The sequence below is a fragment of the Somniosus microcephalus genome, chromosome 18 (assembly GCF_052327205.1).
Source record: "Somniosus microcephalus isolate GS21.2 chromosome 18, FLI_Smic_1.0, whole genome shotgun sequence".
Taxonomy (NCBI): domain Eukaryota; kingdom Metazoa; phylum Chordata; class Chondrichthyes; order Squaliformes; family Somniosidae; genus Somniosus; species Somniosus microcephalus.
In genome coordinates, this window is record NC_141004.1 from 35950798 (window position 1) to 35974510 (window position 23713).

The window sequence follows — 23713 nt, forward strand, 5'->3', positions numbered from 1 at the left end:
GCTGTACAAAGTAGTTCCCCCCCCTTAAAGGTACATACATTACACTCCCTCCGTGACACCCTGGTCCACTCCTCTATCACCCCCAACAGCCCCTTCCCCTTCGCCCGGCACCTTCCTGTGCAAGCGCAGGAGATTCAATACATGCCCTTATACCTCCCCCCTTCCCACTGTCCAGGGCCCCAAACACCCCTTCCAGGTGAAACAGCGATTTACTTCTACTTCTTGCAATTTCGGATACTGCATTCGCTGCTCACGATATGGTCTCCTCTACATTGGGGAGACCAAACGCAGATTGGGTGACCGCTTTGCAGAACACCTCCATTCAGTCCGTAAGGGGGACCCCGAGCTTCCGGTCACCTGTCACTTTAGTTCTCTGCTCCACTCCCACTCAGGCCTCACGGTCCTCGTCCTCTTGCATTGTTCCACTGAAGCTCAGCATAAGCTCGAGGAACAGCACCTCATCTTTCGATTAGGCACTTTACAGCCTTCTGGACTCGACATAGAGTTCAACAATTTCAGATCATAACCTCGGCCCCTATCATATATATATTTTTTATCCACACTTTTTGTCTGTCTTTTTTCTTCTCTCCCACATGGCAGCTGTCTTTCATTCTGCCAGCGCAATTTACACTTCATCTAGAGCCATCCTTTGTTTCTTAACCTGTCCCATTACTATCTCCTTTTGCCTTGTATATCTCTTAATGTCTCTTAACCTCTCCTGCCTTCTATCCTATCACAGACCTTCCCTTTTGTTCTTACATCCTCTTCCCCCCCTTACCCAGCCCCTACACTTGCTTAAAAATCTGTTCCATTTCCTGCTTTTTTCCCAGCTCTGACGAAAGGTCATCGACCTGAAGCGTTAACTCTGTTTCTCGCTTCACAGATGCTGCCTGACTTGCTGAGTATCTCCTGCATTTTCTGTTGTTATCTTTTGAAGGTTTGTTGGCCAAAATTTATTTGAGGATAGGTTCATCTTCATAGATTCAGAATGCACCTCGTATCTATTTCCTACTGCTCAGTTCTCGAATGCATTTTGGCCCTTTGGTCATTCAAGCATCCTACTTTCATATGTGGATTCAAAGTGATTCTTTTTTTTAAGTGCTGAAAGTAAAGTTCAGCAGTCCAAGGTTAAATTGAGCAGATTCTTCAGTTCAGTTCTAAGAAAGATGTAGGATGAGCATAAAACTGGATCCCTATGGGAGACAAAGGACACACAATAAGGAGGTACCATTGCACAGGCAGCAGCAGCAGGTGCCTTTGCCACCTAGTTATTCTTCATGTGTGAGCCCAGAGCATGAGTGTTGACAAACTATTTGATTGTAGGGGAGTGACAGACCTGCTTCAAATTTTCACGCAACGTCTGCAGAGACATACTGACATGAATCAGTCATTCATGAAAGAAAGACTTATGAAATAATACTGAGCGGCCTGCGGATGGCGCTGTCCAGGGAGAGTATAAATACTCGGGCACGGGCCCAGCTTGCGCAGGACATTCTTAACAGGAACTAGTGAAGGACACAACTAGACCTCCATGTTGTAAAACAGTTGATTAAAGCTTTGTTTAACGCTTAGACCAAGTGCCTAGTAGTTTTCTTACATCACATACCTTTCCATAAGTGATCATTAGACAATAAACAGAAGCAGAAACCTTGGTTGTGTTCTCTCTTCATCCCAGCCCAAGGATGCTGAGGACAACTCTCGATTCAGTGCCAAGCCTCAGCTGAGATTGGTATGAATCAGCAACACACCAAATAGTGCATTTGCCAACTGGGCCATCAGAACAGCTTTGCCGCCCCCCCCCCCCCATAAAAAAAATTATGAACATTGAAGTGAACTCAGAAATTTGCCACCTGGATATTCCCACATCTGCATTTTTGGGCTTCCTGCCAAAAGGAATTGACAGCAATACCCTTTAAGACTCTACCTATGCTGTAACATGTTTTGCATATTCACCTTGCATGTTAACTTTCACATATAACTTTCAGCACGGTGGCATAGTGGTTAGCACTGTTGCCTCACAGTGCCAGGGACCCGGGTTCGAATCCGGCCTCGGGTGACTGTCTGTGTGGAGTTTGCACATTCTCCCCGTGTTTGCGTGGGTTTCCTCCGGGTGCTCCGGTTTCCTCCCACAGTCCAAAGATGTGCGGGTTAGGTTGATTGGCTATGATAAATTGATCCTTAGTGTTAGGGGGATTAAATACGTGGGGTTACGGGGATCGGGTGGGATATGTGTCGGTGCAGGCTCGATAGGCCGAAATGGCCTCTATCTGCGCTGTGGGGTTTCTGTGATATGATCTGTGATTCTGTGATAAGTGTCTGAAAAAAAGTAAAGATTTAAAACATAAAAAGGTGAAATTTTAATGTACCATACATAAAGAAAGAACTCAGGACACTCCCAGAGCACTTCCCAGCCAATTAAGCACTTATGATGTATAGTCACTGTTGTAATGGAGGGGAATGCGGCAACCAATTTTTACACAGCAAGGTCCCACAAACAGCAATTAAATAATGGCCCTGAAATTAGGATCGGGAGCTTGCCGCGCGTGCAAGCCCCCGATGTGCACTCACCCGGCGCGCCGACATCTGAAGCCCGGGCCTGCTTGCATTTCCTGTCACTGGCCCGGTTCAGATGTCGGCGCGATGTGCTTGCCTGATCCAGCGGCGTAGTTAGTGCGATGTGCCGGCTGGGATCAGGTGAGCACTGTGCAGCCAATCAGGGGAGGGGAAACTTCAGTCATGAGTTTGAGAGTAAGAACTGTCAAACTCATGAAAAGTATGGGCTGCCAAAACATTACTTAAACTTTAAATACAATTTTAAAAAACATCCCACTGATTATATTAACTATAAATAAGTTTAAAAAAATATTTTAAACAATTAATCAAATTTTTGAAAAAAATAAATTTTTTAAAAATAGGGTCTAAAACTAAACTTACCTTACTGTAAATTCTTTAAAAATAATAAACCTGTGGAAAAAATGTTTCTAAATTGTACTAAAAGACCACTTACCTGTAAAACTAAATACTTACGTCTGGTTTTTCCACGCGTAAAAACCGGAGGCCTTTACACTCGGGCAACTCTGGGGGGGGAAAAAAAAGGAATTTCAGCACGCACGCGCTGCATCACAAGTCGCACGCGTTCTGCCTCTTAACCCCTTGGGTCAGAGGACAGGAAATGCCGGTTTTCAGCGCATGCGCTGTGCATGCTGAAAACCGACAATTCCTCCGGGCACACGCGTGAGTACCCCGTCCGTACTCACGCGTTGTGACAGGAATTACTGGGCCAACCTGTTTTAGTAAAATAACAACAGAAAATGCTGGAAACACACAGCAAGCCAGACAGCATCTGTGGAGAGAGAAACAGAGTTAACGTTTCAGGTCTGGGACCCTTCATAAGAACATAAGAACACAAGAAATAGGAGCAGGAGTAGGCCAATCGGCCCCTTGAGCCTGCTCTGCCATTCAATAAGATCATGGCTGATCTGATCCTAACCTCAAATCTACTTTCACTTTCCATCCCAGCCGAACCCATGTGATCTCCCAGGAGAGGCGAAAAACCAGATAAAAAACCCAATGGCCAAGTTGGGAGAAAAAATCTGGGAAATTCCTCTCCGATCCATTTAGGCTATCGAAACTCGTCCAGGAGATCACTCTGTCCCTGTATTTCCTGCAGTACTTACCTTCTGTAAGAGGTGATCTCCACCCCAGCCAGGAACAGGCCCAATTTACTCTTGAAGGAATCCTAGCTGGCAGTCTGTTCACGAGGTCTCCACTAATCCCTGTGAATAGAACCATCTCCTGAAATCTAACACAGAATTAGAACACAAGAAGTAAGAGCAGGACCAGGCTACACGGCCCCTGGGCCCGCTCCGCCACCCACAGAGCCATGACCAATCCGAACCTAGCCTCATGTCCGATTTCCTACCCGCTCCCCGTAACCCGTAATTCCCCTTACTTCTAGGAAACTGTCTATTTCTGTTTTAAATTTATTTAATGATGTAGCTTCCACAGCTCTCTGGGGCAGCAAATTCCACAGACCTACCACCCTCTGAGTGAAGAAGTTTCTCCTCATCTCAGTTTTGAAAGAGCAGCCCCTTATTCTAAGATTATGCCCCCTAGTTCTAGTTTCACCCATCATTGGGAACATCCTCACCGCATCCACCCGATCAAGCCCCTTCACAATCTTATATGTTTCAATAAGATCGCCTCTCATTCTTCTGAACTCCAATGAGTAGAGTCCCAATCTACTCAACCTCTCCTCATATGTCAACCCCCTCATCCCCGAGTGAACCTTCTTTGTAATGCCTCGAGAGCAAGTATGTCTTTTCTTAAGTATGGACACCAAAACTGTATGCAGTATTCCAGGTGTGGTCTCACCAATACCTTGTACAACTGCAGCAATACCTCCCTGTTTTTATATTCCATCCCCCTAGCAATAAAAGCCAACATTCCATTGGCCTTCTTGATCACCTGCTGCACCTGCATACTAACTTTTTGTGTTTCGTGCACCAGGACCCCCAGATCCCTTTGTACTGCAGTACTTTCCAGTTTCTTGCCATTAAGATAATAACTTGCTCTATGATTTTTTCCTGCCAAAGTGCATAACCTCACACTTTCCAGTATTATATTCCATCTGCCAAACCTCTGCCCACTTACTTAGCCTGTCTATGTCCCTTTGCAGGTTTTTTATGTCCTCCTCACTCACTACTTTCCCTCCCATCTTTGTATCATCTGCAAACTTTGCTATGTTACACTCGGTCCCTTCCTCCAAATCGTTAATATAGATTGTAAAGAGTTGGGGTCCCAGCACTGACCCCTGCGGAACACCACTAGTTACTGATTGCCAGTCTGAGAATGAACCATTTATCCCAACTCTCTGCTTTCTGTTAGATAGCCAATCCTCCACCCATGCCAGAATATTACCCCCAATCCCGTGATTTTTTATCTTGAGCAATAATCTTTTATGTGGCACCTTGTCAAATGCCTTTTGGAAGTCTAAATACACTACGTCCACTGGTTCCCCTTTATCCACCCTGTATGTTACGTCCTCAAAGAACTCAAGCAAATTTGTCAAACATGACTTCCCCTTCATAAAACCATGCTGACTTTGTCCTATTAAATTATGTTTATCCAAATGTCCCGTTACTGTCTCCTTAATAATGGACTCTAAAATTTTACCAACCACAGATGTTAGGTTAACTGGTCTATAGTTTCCAGCCTTCTGTCTACTACCCTTTTTAAATAAGGGTGTTACATTAGCAGTTTTCCAATCTGCCGGGACCTTTGCTGAGTCCAGGGAGTTTTGGAAAATTATTACCAATGCATCCACAATCCCTACCGCCACTTCCCTCAAGACCCTAGGATGTAAGCCATCAGGTCCAGGGGATTTATCCGCCTTAAGTCCCAATATTTTACCGAGTACCACTTCCTTAGTGATTTTAATCGTATTTAGCTCCTCCCCCCCCCTAGAGCCCCCTGTTTGTCCAGTGTTGGGATATTCTTAGTGTCCTCTACTGTAAAGACTGATACAAAATATTTGTTCAGCGTTTTTGCCATCTCCATGTTTCCCACCATTAATTTCCCAGTCTCATCCTCTAAGGGACCAACATCTGAACTGGAAAAAGCTGGAGATGTAACAGATTTTAAGCAGGTGCCAAGGCAGGGAGAGTGGGGGGTGGGGTGGGATGGGGAAGTGATGAAGTAGATAGAGAGGGCTAGGTGGAGGTGCAAGGTAAGTTGGTGTCCTGGGGAGGTCTCTTCTGCCCTTGGAAGGGAAGAGAACCTCCCTGTATGCTGTGACTCCTTCCATAAGCAGATGGAGGGAGTCACTGGAGAGCCTGGGTGCAAGCGTTCAACGACCTCAATGCTGTCAAACACTGACAGAACAACTGTCAAACTCCATGTAGGCATGGTCCCTTTAAGGAAACCGGCTGATGATGCGTCATCAAATAACGTCATCAGACCCGCTTCCTGTTAATCGGGCAGGCTTAACAAGCCAATCAGGGGAAAATCACGTCTGCAGAGCGGACACAGCTGGGAGCCGGACCAGAACCCGGAAACCAGCTGACCCATCCACATCCCGCCTCCTCGATTAAATTCGCGGCCTTAAAGAGGTAAACTGTTAGAAAATAAATTCCTTACAATCACTAACATTGCAATAGCTTGCAGGCAAATACTTAGATGTATTGATAATGTAGATAGTGGCAGTCCGTTACTCGCATACCTGCCGAACTCTATATATCTGCTGCCAGGCTACACAGCTTGACATTGCTGATACATTATTCCCAAGTTTCAAACTGTTTGAAAATTTTAATGATCTTTAAAGATGTGCATTTGCCATTGGCTGTTATATAAAAAATAAACATTAGTGTGTAGTTCTCTCATTGGGATAAATAAAACCCTTCACTCCAGCAGACTAATTTAAATGCTTTATATAACATTCAGTGCATGTGTTACTTTTTACAAGCAAAATAATAAAACCTTCCTGTATACCTGGTCTTTCCAGATAAGCTTTACTGCTTTCAGCTAATCATCATGATATTAATTTTTGGTATATTCTGTTTCGGTGACTGATGTTTGCCGCAGCTTGACTTACGAATAATTACCTACACATCTGCTTTCTGCATACTGGAATTAATTCTGATTTTAACTGTTTCATCCCTGAAGAAGGCTGCGATTTTGCCGGCGCTCAGAGGGCGGGTTTGGAGGTGGGTCGGGAGTTAAAATCCAAATGATTGACGGCAGGTTGCGAACCCACCGCCAACCCGCCCCCACACAGCTTTAGAAAGTGTCGGGTCGGCGAGTCCCGATCAAAACCGACGCCAAGCGGCGGGAGAGACACTTAAGGCAGCTTGTTAACTGCCTACATAATCCGATTTTTACAGGCTCTTCCCATTTTACTACATTTTCAGCGTGTTGCCCGTCATGCGACAAACACGCCAGCTGATTGTGCCGAGTTCAGCAACTACGTGAATTCTTGATGGCTGCTCCTGCAGCATAAAAGTGGAGCTGTGACATGGCTGACTTTCAGATGCCAGAACTTTGTGTTTTGAGGTTTTGGAACACATTTTGCAGGTCTATTGAGCTTGTGAGTGTTTAAGCTGAGATCCATATGCCCTGTGATCTCTTTGGAAAGCCCTCTCTCCACATTGACTGAGCGTTTATAACATCTATTCCTCAACTGAGATATATACCAGCGGAATGGGAACCGTTTATACCCTCTCATCCTGGTCCTCCGAATCGGAGGAAGAGCAGCCGTGGCGGCAGCAGAACCAGGCACAACAGCAGCACCAACAACAGGAACGCCAACCTTCTCCTCACCCACCTGATGCTGCACAGGGCAGAGGGTGTCAGCGCAGGGCTGCACTGCGCCGCAGGAGATACCCCCAACACTGGGTTTACAGGCCGAGGATCAGCTTCCTCAACATGAGTGAGCAGCAGGGCCAAAGGTCAGGCTGAGACTTTCACGAGAGGTAGTCACTGACATCTGCACAATGCTGCACCAACACCTGGAGCCCAGAGGAGTGGATGGACACCCCTTACCAGTGGCTGTGAAAGTCACCACTACGCTCAACTTCTTTGCTTCAGTGTCCTTCCAGGGCTCATCAGCAGACATCAGCAGCATCACACTTGCATCATGCAGGTTACCAATGCCCTCTTTGCAAAGTCACACAATTACATCCACTTCTCCACGGATGACGTAAGTGTAACTGTGCGTGTGGTTGGCTTTGCAAATATGGCAGGCTTCTCAAGGGTGTAGGGCGTCGTAGACTGCACACATGTGGCCATTAGGGCACCCCATCACAACCCAGCTGTATTTGTCAACCGCAAGGGCTTCCACTCCCTTAACGTCCAGCTGGTGTGTAACCACAGGAAGAACATTATGCATGTTTGTGCCAAGTTCCCTGGCAGTTTCCATGACTTGTTCATCCTGCGGCAGTCTACTGTGCCTCAGCTCTTCATTCCGCCAACCCAACTTTCCGGATGGCTACTTGGAGACAAGGGCTATCCCCTGAAGACGTGGCTAATGACACCGATGAGGAGACCATCAAACGAAGCTGAGGAGTGCTACAATGTGAGCCACATTTCCACCAGAAGCATCATAGAACAAACCATCGGCTTGCACAAAATGCGATTCAAATGCCTCGACAGATCTGGTGGAGCGCTACTGTACTCACCAGCCAGGGTCTCTAGAATCATTGCGGTCTGCTGAGCACTGCACAACATCGCACAGCAGTGTGGCTTACCGCTGCCTGAGGAACAAGTGGCTCTGCGCACAGCCTCCTCCTCCTCCTCCTCCTCAGAGGAGGATGCAGATGAGGAAGACCTTGCGGATGGGCATGTGTCAGTTCCACCAGCACGCGAGCACATTGCTGGCCGTGAGGCAAGGGATGCACTAATCCATGCCAGATTCGTGTAAGTTTACGCAGCAAACACATGTGGCTGGCACATGCAAATGAGTGTCTGGCTGACCTTCTTAACACACCATACAGCATCTGTAGAATAAACTGTGGGTTCCTATCACTCTCAGCACCATCATTACAGATGAAAGGTGCCCTGACCTCTCACTGTGACACTTCCATTTCTGAGCAGACATAGGCCAACTCTTTGAATCTTTGCCATCACATTTCTTTATTACAATTGAAATAACAATGAGAATCTTCACTTTTTGTATTAAATCAAAACACCCAAGTGACTACCCTTGTGACTATTTGTGTGTTAACTTTCTCTTAAGCATGCTTCTATGTGGTGCTTCCCCTGTGGCTTCAGCACATGTTGAGGCACCTTGCTAACTTCCATGCTACACCTGCTTCAATGCCTTTGGCAGGTGTCCTCTGGGTTTGGGGGTTTGGGAGCCTGGGAGGGCTTGGCAACAGTCTGCTCCTCCTATGGCTGTGCAGGGGCTGAGACAGCCATTTCAGTTGGGTGAGGAACCTGGGAGTCTGACCGATGGCTCCACAGTGGCATGGGAGTGTGAGCGTTTGGAGAGGGGCTCACACTTCCTTGTTGTTAACCACCAACATCCCTCTCATGGGTCACCCGCAATTCACTGCTAGCAAGTAGCTGGAGAGAACCTTGCTGCACATTAGTGGGGCCATGAGGACCTGTCTCTGTACTGACAGTCCTCATAACGGGGATGTCCATGTACCTCTGGTTCCTCTCCTCAATAGATGGCCATCTATCCTCCATGGCAGACCATCTATTTAGAAGAGTTGCCATGTTCATTTGTGTCTGGCAATTTATGTCCTCCATGGAGGTTGCCATCCTTTCCATGGCGGCACCTACATTTGCCATTGAGTGCACTGCGGCATTGCTCATGTTTGAGATGGACTCCTCCATGTCAGAGGCTCCTGCACTTGTTCCTGAAATTCCAGCACCGCTCTCTTTCTGGATGGCCCCAGAGGCACAGGGTCCACATGCAGCTGAGCGGAGCTAGGAGCGCCCTGTGGCCTCTGACGAGGACTCTCCACTCCTGTCGCTGTCTCCACCATCTGCTGATGCTCACTTGTGAGCTGTGATACACCAGGTGACAACACTACTCTATCTTACGAATGACCCACCGAGGTGCACGTCTCTGCGCTGGTGCTGGGTGCACTCAATTCTGCTGACGCTGCTCCCTCAGAGGTTGCAGCTTCCTCTGAGAAGCCTTCCGGCTCTTCTTCCTGGACAGTGGGGAGGGGGGCTCTCGATGGTCCTGTGGGGGAGTAAAGGCATGATTATACATGTGATATTAACGTAACAGACACATCCCATTGTGCAGATGATCAGAACTTAATCTGTATGAACATCAGATGCCATATCAGTCACTCATGCAATCTAAATGAGAGGGTTGCAAATCTATTCTGTCACCAGCTTGCTTTACTGCGCCCGTCTCTCCGTCCCCCACTTCCAGCTCCTCAGCACCTCCGGCAATGTCGAGAGCAGCCTCCTCAGCGGTGGTCAAGTGCGCCATGGAAGGTGGCCCTCCTCCTGTCCTCCCCCTCTCCCCCTTATCGTGGGCTCTCTTTTCCTGCAATGAGGGACACAGTGGAGTTTGAGCGAGAATGTTGGAGTGAGTGTACAGAATCCATAGCATAGATGCTTAGAGGGAGACAAAGATGGAGTGAGATGCCAATACCAAGGGCCCTCCCTGTGCGGTTAGTTGTTGCCATTGCATAACAGTGATAGCTGTTGTGTATGTAACCTGTTCCACCTTAAGAGAGCTTAAGCCTGTTCCACCTTAAGAGATGTACTACTTTCTCAGGCTGCTGTAGATGTAATACCGGGGGTGAACACACCGGTATATAAGCACTGTGCAGTAATCTTGTATTCAGTATAGTCCCGACCTCCAACCAGTAAAGACCTGTTTTTATTGTTACTCATTAGTCTGTGTCTTAATTAACTAAATAATTCACAGACTTAACACTGGCGACGAGTCAGGTTCTTAGCCTGCGGCAGTTATTCCACGGCGGTTGAAGAGAGGTTTCAAACCTCACCACCCCACTGGAAGCGACAGGCATTAGGACCCTGAAGCCTCCATCAGCTTGTGAACCGGAGTAGAAGACAGGGCTGGGGAAGACAGAGGTACAGGGCGATAGCGATCGGCAGATAAGGGCCGGGCCGCTTTCAAATTGATCGCATCTGCGATAAGGGCGCGAGAGCCGCTTCGAGCGGGAGGCGTTTCAAGCCAGCGATCGCACTCCAGACAAGGGCCGAGAGCCGCTTCGGTCGGGAGCCGCTTCGCGATCAGCGATCGCATAAAAGATAAGGGCCGCACTCGGGCTTACAGACAGCGTCGGGGGACGGGTGAAGACCGCCAAGCGCGGGAAAACCGCCATTTTGTGGGCGGAGGACGACGGCAAGAGCGGGAAGCCGCCATCTTTGATAACAAGTAAAGAAAAGAAAATCTGAGAAATTGCAAATCGACAATGCCTAAACACGGGAATATTAGCACCTTTGATAGTGACCTTGAAGATTGGGCCATATATGTTGAAAGAGTAAAAAATTATTGTAAGGCCAATAAAATTCGTGACCAAGATAAAGCTCTAACATTATTAAATTTAATGGGTGCGAAGACATACGGGCAATTGAAACACCTGTTATCACCAGATGAACCGGCGGATAAGACGTTCGATGAGATTGTTACTGTCCTGAAAGATCATCTAAACCCCACGCCGCTGATGCTAGCGGAACGATTTAAATTTTACGACAGAAGGCAGCTACAGCATGAAAGCAATGCTGAATATTTGCTGGAATTGCGTAAATTAGCGAAATATTGCCAGTTTGGAACGGGACTGACAGATGCACTACGAGACAAATTTGTGTGTGGTTTATTTAAACAGGATACACAAAAGCGACTGCTCGAGGAGAATGAGCTGACGCTTGAGAAGGCGGTCACTATGGCAGCAGCACACGAAGCCGCAGCGAGAGGCACGGCAGTAATGCAGCTACGGTCACCGGAGCTCAGTGCACACAAATTGGGTGTGAGTTCTGGCAAATGTTATCGTTGTGGAAAGACAACGCATGATCAGAACCAGTGTTGGTTTAAAAACCAAGAATGCAGAACATGTGGTAAGCTTGGACATATAGCTAGAGTATGCAGGTCAGGGAAGAAGACCAGCAACAAGAAGTCACCGCAAGGGAAATACGCAAAGGTACACAAGGTGGCCGAACAGGAGTCCGATTCAGACGCTAGCAGTAATGAACTGGCTGGCTTAAGCAGTATTGAACTGGTTAGCTTAAGGGTACTCAACGTTGGTAAGGGTGCAGACCTCCAGACAATTTGGGTTACTCTTCAGATAGAAGGAGTCCAAGTAAAAATGGAATTGGACACTGGATCGGCATTGTCGGTCATGAATAAGAAAGATTACAGAAGGTTATTCCAACATATTCCCCTACAGGATACGGAGATTATATTGACAACCTACACGGGGCAGAGAGTGTACCCCATCGGGACAATAAAGGTTGCAGTGGCCAACAAGGGCGAAGGAAGTCAAATAATGGACTTATATGTGCTACCGGAGGGAGGTCCACCACTACTAGGCCGGGAGTGGTTTAGAAACATAAATATGGACTGGCATTCACTAAAAGCCATAAAGAGTGAGAACTCGGTGCAGATAATCAGCCCAGACTCTAGAACTGATGATGGTAAGACCAACCCATGTGCAAAAGACAAAGTTTCAGCACAGAATTCCACTGAGCAACAACAACATAGTTTAACAGAGAATTCTGAGTCTGTCAAGTCTACTGATATGCACATTTTTGAGGGACACTGGGCTCGAACTCAACTCCATTTCAAACTACAACAGCAATTAGAACAAATGATTCGCCGTTTTGAGCAAGAGATGAATGAAATAAAAAAGTTCTTTGTTACAGAGTGGGAGAATCTGGAAAGGCAACAGAAGCAACTGATGGAGAAAATGGAGCAGGAGCACACCAACCATTTGCGCGAGGAGGCCGAACGAATCAAAGCTGATTCAGGTTCTGAAGGTGCGTGCCATAATCTGGTGTCAGAAGAGTTAACGGTCAGCCAACTCCTTCATATGCTGAGGGACAAGACTCTGAAATGGGAAAAACTTGAACACGAGCTGCGATCTTCAAAGGAAAAGGGTTCGGAGCTCTCAAAAGTCATTGAGATGGCTGATGTGACGACACAGACTGAAACGACCAACAGAGCAGCCATTGGATGCCAAAAGTACGCTGACTCACGTCAATGTAGAACAACAGACCGCTGAAACAGCTGCTCCGGTAGAGGGATTGCATAGTCCGATCAATCAATCTCCAAAGGAAGTTGAAGTATTAAAATCGCAAATGAGGTCACTAGTAAACGACTTGCTGAAAGCCCAGAAAAAGCTGAATGTAGAGGTACACATGAAGAAGTCTCTTCAGGAAAGATGTCTGGATTTGGAACAAGAGCTGGCTAACGTCCAGCTGGGTATGGAGGAAATAGACGACCCTCTCACTGGTCTAGCTCAGGACGACACCGAATATTACCATGACCTGTCCTGCCCAGCTTGTAACTTCGACTCCCAAAGTGCAGAAATCATGGAGGAGCACCAAAAGTCTACGGAACATCGGGAGAAGCTGGCTATACGATGGAAACAGGAGGAAGAGAAGGAGGAACTGCGCATGCAGCTGGCAGCTGTGGCAGCTGACAATGGAGCCCAGAGAGTCTCCAAGAAGCAGAAAAGGAAAAGTAAAAACAGAAGATGACCCATCTGAACCATTATCGCCTCTACCAGATCACACACGTGGTCCCTCCGAACGGAGCCAAATCAGTTCGGAAGTTCAAGCTGTTAAATCCATGAAAGGACTATTGAATGAGTAACGTGAACCGACTACACCACAGAGATTGAATCTGTGAAGTGTTTTCCGCAGAGACTGAATCTGTGATATGTTACGTTAAACATGAAGTTATATATGTATATATGTTATTACGTTATGTTAAATGGGGGGATGACTATAAAGCTAAGAAGGGAGGAGTGTTGTGTATGTAACCTGTTCCACCTTAAGAGAGCTTAAGCCTGTTCCACCTTAAGAGATGTACTACTTTCTCAGGCTGCTGTAGACGTAATACCGGGGGTGAACACACCGGTATATAAGCACTGTGCAGTAATCTTGTATTCAGTATAGTCCCGACCTCCAACCAGTAAAGACCTGTTTTTATTGTTACTCATTAGTCTGTGTCTTAATTAACTAAATAATTCACAGACTTAACAATAGCGAGTGTGAGGGGTGCATAGTAGAATGACGGAGTGATTCTGTACATAGAGAGAGAGGGATGGTTAAGGGTGCAAGGGATGCAAGGGTAAGTTGGGTTGTGCAGGAGTAGGTTGACAATGCAGAGGTGATGAGAGGAGATGGGGGGCAGTTTGAAGGTAAGTGTGATGTTATACTCACTTTTGCTGAGCGTAGCAGATCATTGAACCTTTTTGCGGCACTGAACCTAGGTGCGTGAACACAAAGACCTGGCGCTAACCTCCTCAGCAATTTGCAGCCAGGCTGCCTTGGTTTGCTGAGGAGGTTTTCTCCGCCCATTGGAAGGGAACAGAACCTCCTTGTGCCTTCTCACTCCCTCCACAAGAGCATGGAGGGAGTCATCATCAAATCTTGGAGAGGCCTTTGCTCTTGAACCAGTCACCTCTCTATCTGCCACACTGAGGAGCATCAGAAAATGAATGACAAACCACAAGGCTGCATGGGCCCCTTAAATGCAGCTGAATGGAAGACGTCAGCAGAGGCGAGCAGCAGACCTGAACCCACTGATTGGGCCAGGCAACGCGCATGGCGGGCTTAATAAGCCCAGTTAAGGGAAAATAATTAATTCAGAGTGGATGAAACCAGCAGCGGGACCGGAACCCGCAGACCAGCCAACCCGACTCCAACCCACCGCCGCTAGTAAAATCGCGGCTGAAGTCTTTATTACAACTGTGCTGAATTAGTAAAATCGCAACAGTGACCTATCAGTGCATGATTAATAATATGTCAAATAGTATTGAAAAATGGAACAATGTGGTTGCTGTTCTTCATATATTCTTGATGTACGAATTCAAAATATCTGGGGGAGTCTGTCCTCTAACCTTCCCAAAAGAGCAGAACCAATTTTGTGCCTTTGACATTTGGATTTTGTGTATTAATGCTATTTTCTCCTCCAATGCAAGTAAAGGAGTGTTGGCTATACCTACCGTTAAAATCACTGTAACTACTTGTTTGCACAGGCATAGGCTTGTAAAGAGGGCTGCTGAGTTGTTAGCTTTTTGGGGGCTGCGGCAGCTTTTATGAAGTTGTTGGTCAGCTTTAGCTAGTTTTCTAGGTTGGAATGTATGCCTCTATAGGAACCTGCTGACATTCACTGTCTAAGCTGACAGTGGGAGGGTGCCTGACAACTGTCAAGCCATACCACAGTATGAGTCAGAGGGGAGTGCAGATTCTTTGAAAATGATCTACTCCATAACTGCCAAACAAATGGATTATTGGATTTTCAAGCAAAGAGAAATGTCTGAAGTTTCCAAATAAAGCTTTCCTAAAAAGTCTGTGCTGATGTACATTGAATTTTGGACCTGGCCCATTTGGCCAGTTATGTTCTGGAGCATGTGTTTAGCAGAGTTCATGGTGACAAAGTACCCAACACTTTAACACCGCTGACCTGCTTAAAATCCTGTCATTTGCAGATGTTTTTCTGGTGAGCAAAGTGAAACATGTCAAGTAAGAATCATTACAAAAAAGAAAATCCTAAATAAATGAGCTGTACAAACAGCAAAGTTATTTCCTTCTCACTGCTGACAAGCAGCACATAAGGGCACCATCTTAAACTGACAACTATTACCAGTGATTGATGCCCTTGTAAGTGCTACAAATGGTTATGATTTGCTTATTGAGGATGAGGCCAGGGGTTCTTTTTGTTTTTCTTCTAGTGCCAGTTCTAAGAATATCTGTTTCAGGTGAGATTTGAGATAGTGATAATACTGGGTTTTGCCTACATAACTTGGCCAAAAGAATTGGTAGCTACCTTGCTGATATGAAAAGTAATGGAGTTGAAGATAGATGGAACTGAAACTTACTATGCCAACCCTGCATTAACTCGCTTTGGTATCATGTTTGAAAAAATATAGATAGTCACCTGATTGATTGTTTAGATTTGCATATGAAATAGAAGTTCATGGGCGGGTTACATTAAGGGGGAGAAATTCGGTATCGCCCCGTTTGGGGCGCAATTATCGTCCGGGCGCAAAGTTTAGCGCCTGGCGCTAATTATCGCCTCCGACTGCAAACTTGGTTTCTATCGCCCCTGGAGATGATTGGAGCGCTAAATCAGGTGCTACACATCTCTCTTGGCGCTAACGCCGAGGAGCGAGGCGCTACCTCAGAGCGTTGACGAAGCTCATGTGATATCAGTGAACAATGGAACACAGACACACTGGCGCTGGTCAGTTCTTAAAGGGGAGGGTTGATCTTGCTCTCCATCCACACCCTCCTCATTGCAGCCTTGAATCTCAGCCTGGAAAGATCTGTACATCAATTCTGCTGGAAAGAACAATGGAGAGGCCCAGGGAAAGAGCTCAGCGTGCAGCCCCCATAGTCTCTTCTAAATCGATGCAAGGAAGATCAAATCAAAATGAACCTGCAAAGTGCTGCTCAGTACCCAAAACTCCTTCACACAGTATTGAATCTCTCCAGAAGTCTCTCTCTCTCTCTCTCTCTCAGAATGCGTGGTGCAAAAATGTCGCCGACAAAAAAAGGCAGGAAGCGGCCACCTTTAAATAGAGCTCTCCCAGTCCCTTCCCGACTGCAAAACGTTTCCCTCTACCTGTCGTTGCTAACGGCAGGCGGAAAGGCAGGGGGCGCCACTCAATATCTGGTCCAGGGCGCTACCGGGGCATTGCACGCTTAACTGACATCACGATCTACGGGCGCAGGAGATTGAGGCGGTAGTGTTTAGCGCCGCCGCAAAATGTCATCAATTTCACAAGCGACGCAAACATTGTCGTGCCCGGGCGCTAGTTGCTTTGCACCCCATTAGTACCCACTTAGGGCGCTAACGAGGAGGCACAAAGCAACCAAATTTTTTCCCCTAAATATTTAGTGTATGTATTCAATATAATCCTACACTACTATAAAATTACCTGTGCAATTAGAAAGGGGGAGAAATGTTCTCACATTCTTGAGGTTATATGGTAATGGCCAGTCATCTTATTAAGCCATGTATATATTTTTAATTTTTCACATGGTATCTAGGCCATTATACAAAGCAAAGCTTTTGCAAATAATTCAATCTTGATAGGAGGTAACAGGTTACGGCAATGCATTCTCAGTAATGGACCACTCCCCTGGGTTTCTTCATCTTAAGTTATTATTGCCTGTCAGTGACTTTGGAGAGACTAAAGGAAGTTTGCAAAGCGCCACAATATATCCCTCCTGTCTCTTAGAAATCCTTGCACAAAGCAGAAACCATAGTTTCTCCAAAAATCCATGAATCAAGCACTGTCACACAGTGAGTATTGTTGAGATGTTTTGCCTCTTCTGTTCCCATGTTGGCATCACAGGAACAGGAGGAGTGTGGCACTCCACTTCTGACTGGTACATGCAATAAGAAACAATACTGTCTGTCATGCAAATGTTCCCCACTAATTGCCAATCTAATGTAAATAGAATTCATTGTGAGGTGATGCATTATGGCACATTTAGTTTGCAGTAGAAAATATAAACTTGGAGCAATGGTGCCTAAAGGGTTTCTGCCAAGAAAAAAATCTATTATATATGGTGGTAACATTAGGTCAGACTGAATGATTTCAACTAATTTTTTTAGGCCAATTGGGTATGATGAGAATTGGCTCCAACTATAGATTTCACCTGATGATGGGCGAGGCGGAAAGGAATGGCAGTGAAATAGATGTAAACAATTAATCTGATTTCAAACTAGAGTTGGTGCCTCACATTACGTATATGATGTATATGCAATATAAATGAGCCTTATATTTCCAATTCTAGTCAACTTCCATATATATAAATGGGTCAAATACTAAACAGCAAGAGTTATATGTTTGGCCATCTGTAAGGTAAAAGAAACCAGTAAAATAATTTCATTTTTTGCAAAATACACTATTAATAGTTAATGTATAACATTTGTGTGTAAGATTTGTAGAAATTATTGAAGACAGATGGTTCTTACTGTTGAAAACACAGTAAATATAAAAAGTGCTGAATATGGATAAAATATAAACAAAACAAAAGTATTTATATGTCTGAGTAACAGGAAGGATAAAATAAAATATTTACTTCAAAGCTAAATCAATAATTAGTATTTATGGGAATTGAGAGAAAGTTTTCATATGTTGATAAGAAGACTGCCAAAAAGTCTTGGCTCTTTTGTATAATATTTATCATATTTAATGGTTTCTAAATGCTTCAACCTGGGTTTCATGGCCTCAGTTTACTCAAGGCAGTCCAGCGTAACAAGGATATAGATTGTCTCCAAAGGAGGGAGTGAACTCTTTACATCTGGCTCCCCCTTTAAGTGCTGACACTAGAAAATCTTCTGTTCTAATTTTGACATTTTAAAAAATCTGCCTAGATTTTCTGCGCTGGCACCAGCACCAATGTCACTATTTGAGCAAGCTCGGAAAATTTACCCCATGATATTTACATCAAAATGTTGTTGGATCAAAGTACAAAACTTGCAAAATCCCCATTGAGACAACCCGCTTAAGCACTGGATAATAAAGGGAGGAATTTTTCGGGGGGGTCAGCGGGCGTGTTCGGTGGAGGGTCGGGTGGGAAAACATTTTTTTGACAGCGGGCCAGGACCCCGCTGTCAACCCGCCGCCACGCGACTTTCCCAGATGTTGGGTCTGTCAGGGATGAACAGACCCGACACGCAGCGACAGGGGAGGCAACTCAGATCATTAAGATCTTGTTAATAGACCATTAAGAAGTATTTTGAGCTCACCTTCACATTTTACGAGGTCACCCACAGGGTCTACACTGCTCGGGGATCATGTCAGGTAAGTTGTATGAACATTGTATGATCTCATTACTTGACAGCTGCAAATATGCTATAAAAGCTCCCATCTCACAGCTGTTCACTTTCCAAGCTCAGAAGCTGTTGCTTACTGCATTTGGAAGACAGATTGAGCTTTATGCAGCTTGCAAGTGTTTGAAGCAAACTCTCTATCCAGTGTCACCTCTTTGGAACAACCTCTCTCACCATTGACAGGTTGCTTCTGTCATCTCAAGTTCATCTGTCATCTATACCATCAGCATCGGTGCTCTTGAAACTATCTCACCTTGGTCCTCAGAATCCCACCACGATCAGCCCCAACACCAGCAGCACCAGGCACAGCAGCAGCACCAACAACAACACCAACCTTCTCCGCAATCAACTGATGCTGCACAGGACACAGGGCATCAGCACCCAACCACATTGTTGCCTGGGAGGCCAGGGATGGCCTCACCGTGGCCAGATTTACTTCACTTGATGCTGTACACCCTGGCTGCCACATGATGCACCAGGTTGGCACCATCTGACACCAACACCATAAAGCATCCCTACAATGCCTGAAGGGGTTAAAAGTTAGATTAGCGGCTTAACTGACTAGCTGGCTGATGTAATAAAGGAAAAATCTGGCAGAACAAAGACAGTTGGAAAAAGCATATTACACGATGATTGGGGGCGTGAAAGAAGGCAAGGAGGCCATACATTGAACAATGGGCCACCAATGTGATTTGCGAAGATGTGGCTAAGTGTACAAAATTGGATAAGTGCTAAAGAGTAGAACAATGGCAGACGTGGTAACAGGGCAAATGAGATAAACAAGATGCGTTTTGTAGAGATGTGATTAAGTGTACGTGACTTGGACAATTAACTGGCCAAGTCCCGAAGATGTGAAGGAAACAAGATGTAAGATTGTATATAAGCCAACTGCTTGAATGTAAAAATTAGACTCTCGTCTCAGCTCAGACTGAGAGGGCCTCTCCCTGCACGTGCTTGAATAAAGATCACTTGGTACCAATACACGCTTGTCTCCGTCTGCTTTGGGGCAGAGAGAAATCCCACAACAACTTGATGTAGTCGGCAGGATTCCCAGGATGCAGTCAAACAAGGACTGCAAGTTGGATGAGTACCTTATATTACCAGCCATAGATAGGTGCAGAACCCCAGAAGGTTGGACGTGAGACTGTAGGGAATCTGAACAGGAGACTAGTGGGTACTGGAGTGATCTCTGCGCAGTAGAGCCGCGAGCTACCATAGGTAACTAGAACAGCGTTGTAGCAGGAAGATCCGAGTTATCGTTTGCGCAGGCCAGAGGTATAAAAAAAAATGGCCACAGGAGGGGAAGATTGGGGACCGGAAGGGTCCATAACCAAATTTATAGCAGGAAAAAATAAGAAACTAATCGCGAAAATGAAAAAGAAAGGCTGGAGTCTGAACGATAGTCCAGACAGGCAAAGGGAATGGTGGGGCGCCCAGTGTAAGGGTAAGGAAGAGAAGAGAATACTTATAATTATTAGTAGCTACTTAGGACTCAGTAAACATGTACAAAGTTATATAGAAAATGAAAAGGTTAAGGTCAGTGAGGCGCGGGCACCGGGACCAAGGTTTAGAGCGACAGACGATAATGACGACGTTGACTGGGGAGAATTAGAGAAGTAAGCCGCAGATTACGACAGACAGGACGATGACAGAGTTGGGAGTCCCCACCTAAATATGACGCAGAGGGAACATCGGCCCCTCCACTGCCCAAAACCGGGACGAAGGGCGTAATGGCCATGGCCCCTATTACGACAGAGATTAGACAAGTGGGAAATGGGCAGGCTCAGACTACAGTACGATATGTCCATTTGTTACGTCCGTGTATAATAAGACACAGACTGCGGAGAACGGTACAACAGGTGTTTACTCAGCGTGACTCAAAATGCAACTGAACTGTACAGATTACTACTCAGTGTTATATACAGGTGTGGTCACTGCCGGTACTGCAGTATACATGAGCTGTAAAAAATAGTTCCCTCCTTAAAGGTATATACATTACAGTTCCTCCCCTTTTAGATTACCAGTACCATAACTCATTTAACAATTAAATATCAAACGAATTACAATTAACACTTTTAACATGCAACATTAGCTGAAAATAGTCTATTTATATATTCAGTCTTTGGGGAGGCTTCCTGATCCTTTCTGGATAGCGCCTTTCCTGAGTGTCTTGCTCTTGGTGCGGAGGCGATTCTGGCACCCTGTCGTCGGTTGGTTCATCAGCTTCCGATGCTACTGTTTCTGGGGTAGATGCAACCTGTACGTCAGGTTCATCACCAGGTACGTATGGGCGAGGCATGGGGTTGACTTGTTCCTGTGACTCTAGGATCTGGTCAGCATGGCATCTCACGATGCTCTCCCCAACGTCCACTGTGTACATTAATGGGCCCTGCCGTGTGCATATCGTTCCTGGCTGCCATTTTTCTGTTCGTTAGTCGCGGGCCAAGACTGGTTGCCCTACATTGAAGCTCCTTCTTGGCTTCTCATGGATGTGCTGGAATTGCTTACTCTCAACATCTCTTTGTATGTTTGGTCTGAGCAAATCCAGGCGAGATCTTAACCTTCGGTTAAAGAACATCATGGCTGGGGCCTGGTTGGTGACTGCATGTGTCGCATTCCGGTAGGCGAACAGCAAATTGTCCACCTTGTGCTGCAGCGGAATGTTGTCATTGTACATAGCCTTTATTGCCTTCTTAAAGCTTTGTACGAACCTCTCAGCCAATCCATTTGTGGCTGGATGATACGGGGCGGATGTGTAATGCCTTACCCCATTCTTTTTCAAGAATCTCCGGAACTCTTCGGACACAAACTGTGGTCCGTTGTCGGAGCAAACCTGTTCTGGCAAGCCATTCCTGGCAAAAATAGTCCGTAGGACTGCAATAGCTTTCTCCGTGGTGGTGGAGGACATTTTGATGACCTCAGGCCATTTCGAGTGTGCATCCACGGCTATTAAAAACATTGAGTCCATGAATGGACCAGCAAAATCAATATGCACCCGTTGCCATGGAGATGAGGGCCACTCACATGGGTGTAGAGGGGCCTGTGGTGGTGCATTTTGGACTTTCTGGCATCCTGAGCAGCTCTTGGTCAGGTCCTTGATTTGTTTATCGATTCCCGGCCACCACACATAAGCCCTGGCTAGGCTTTTCATTTTTACCTCTCCCAGATGACCCTCATGAAGCTCATTGAGCACTCTATCCCTTAACTTGGGTGGAATTACCACTCGGGATCCACACATCAAGTTCCCCCGGCACACGGACAGCTGTTCTCTCCTTGTCGAGAATGCTGGCAACAGTGAGTCGCCATGTGCTGGCCATCCCTTCACCGTCAAATCATATACCCGAGACAGTGTCGGGTCATTTCGGGTTTCCTTTTCGATACAAGCGTTAGTTACCGGTAGGTATTCAACTATAGTCGAATGGAATATTTCGACAGGATCCACTGCTGGTGCTTCCTCCGCAGTAGGCAGTGGCAGGCGTGATAGCCCATCAGCATTTCCATGCTGTTTCATGCCCTTATATTCAATCTCATAGTGGTGCGCCCCTAGAAAAAGTGACCATCTTTGTAGTCGTTGCGCAGTCATCACTCGAACGCCCTTCTTCGGATTAAAAATGGAGACAAGAGGCTGGTGATCAGTCAGCAAGGTGAATTTCTTCCCGTGCAGATAGTGATTGAACTTTTTCACTCCCCACACTAGGCTGAGGGCCTCCCTGTCAATCTGGGCATAGTTACGCTCGGCTGAGGTTAGTGATCGTGACACAAAGGCTATTGGCCTCTCTGAGCCGTCCGAGAATTTGTGCGACAGCACCGCTCCAATGCCGTAGGGTGACGCATCACATGCCAACCGAATTGGTAATGCCGGGTTGTAATGGGCCAATACCTCTTTCGATGTGATTAGTGTTTTGCTCTTCTGGAAAGCTCGTCTACATTCGTCACTCCACTTCCATGGCACCCCAGTTTGTAGTAGGGTGTTCAGTGGGTGTAGTATTGTAGACAAATTTGGCAAGAACTTATGGTAGTAGTTTACCAGCCCGAGGAACGACCTCAGTTGTGACACATTTTCTGGTGCTGGAGCCTTGACTACTGCCTCAATCTTCTCTGGAGACTTATGTAACCCCTCTTTATCGATAACGTGGCCACAATACGAGATCTGTTTTCTAAAAAACTCGCATTTGGGGCGGTTAGCTCGGAGCCCATATTCCTGCAATCTAGTGAGCACCTGCTCCAGGTTGGCAAGGTGATCACTGTCATTTTCGCTCATGACCAGGATGTTGTCCAAATAACACTGGGTCCCTGAGGTCCCTTGCAGGACTTGTTCCATTGCCCTCTGCCAAATAGCCGGAGCTGATGCTACCCCGAATACCAGCCAGTTGTATTGGTAGAGACCTTTATGGGTGTTGATTGTGAGGTATTTTTTTGATGCTTCTTCTACCTCCATTTGCAGATACGCCTGGGCCAGATCAATCTTAGTGAAGCGTTTCCCTCCAGATAGCGAGGCGAAAATATCTTCAATCTGCGGAAGTGGATATTGTACGGTGTGAAGGACCGGGTTCACTGTTAACTTAAAGTCCCCACAGATGCGAACCTTCCTTGGTTCCCCAGGCGTGCTGCTCAACGACTTTTTCATCACAGGGACGATGGGTGTAGCCCACTCGCTCCAGTCTATCTTGGATAGTACACCTGAACGTTCCAGACTCTTCAGCTCTGCTTCGACGGCTGGGCGGATCGCATAAGGTACCGGTCTGGCCTTAAAAAATTTTGCGCTTGCGTTTTCTTCAATTTTAATCAACGTTGTCATGCCTTTTAGTGTTCTGAGTCCTTGCTGGAACACTTCTTTCGCGTCAGTTAGGATCTTTGACAGTCGCCCAGGTGTGATGTCGTCATCCTTTTTGTCAGCCACTGTCAGTGCCTGTATGGAATGCCAATCCAGTTGTATTTTCCGGATCCATTCACGTCCCAGTAATGGTGGTCCTCCATCTTGCAATACATACAGGTCTAGTTTTGGTGTTTCCTTACCGTTATATGTAACGGTCACCCTTATTTTTCCTTTGGGGTAGACTTTTTGCCCTGTGTACGTCTTCACAATAATTTTTGTGTCTCTCAAGGGTATGTGTGAGAATAGCCGCTCATAGTCCCATCGGTTTATGACTGTTAGGGCTGATCCTGTGTCCAATTCCATCTTTACCTGGACTCCTGCTATCTTGAGAG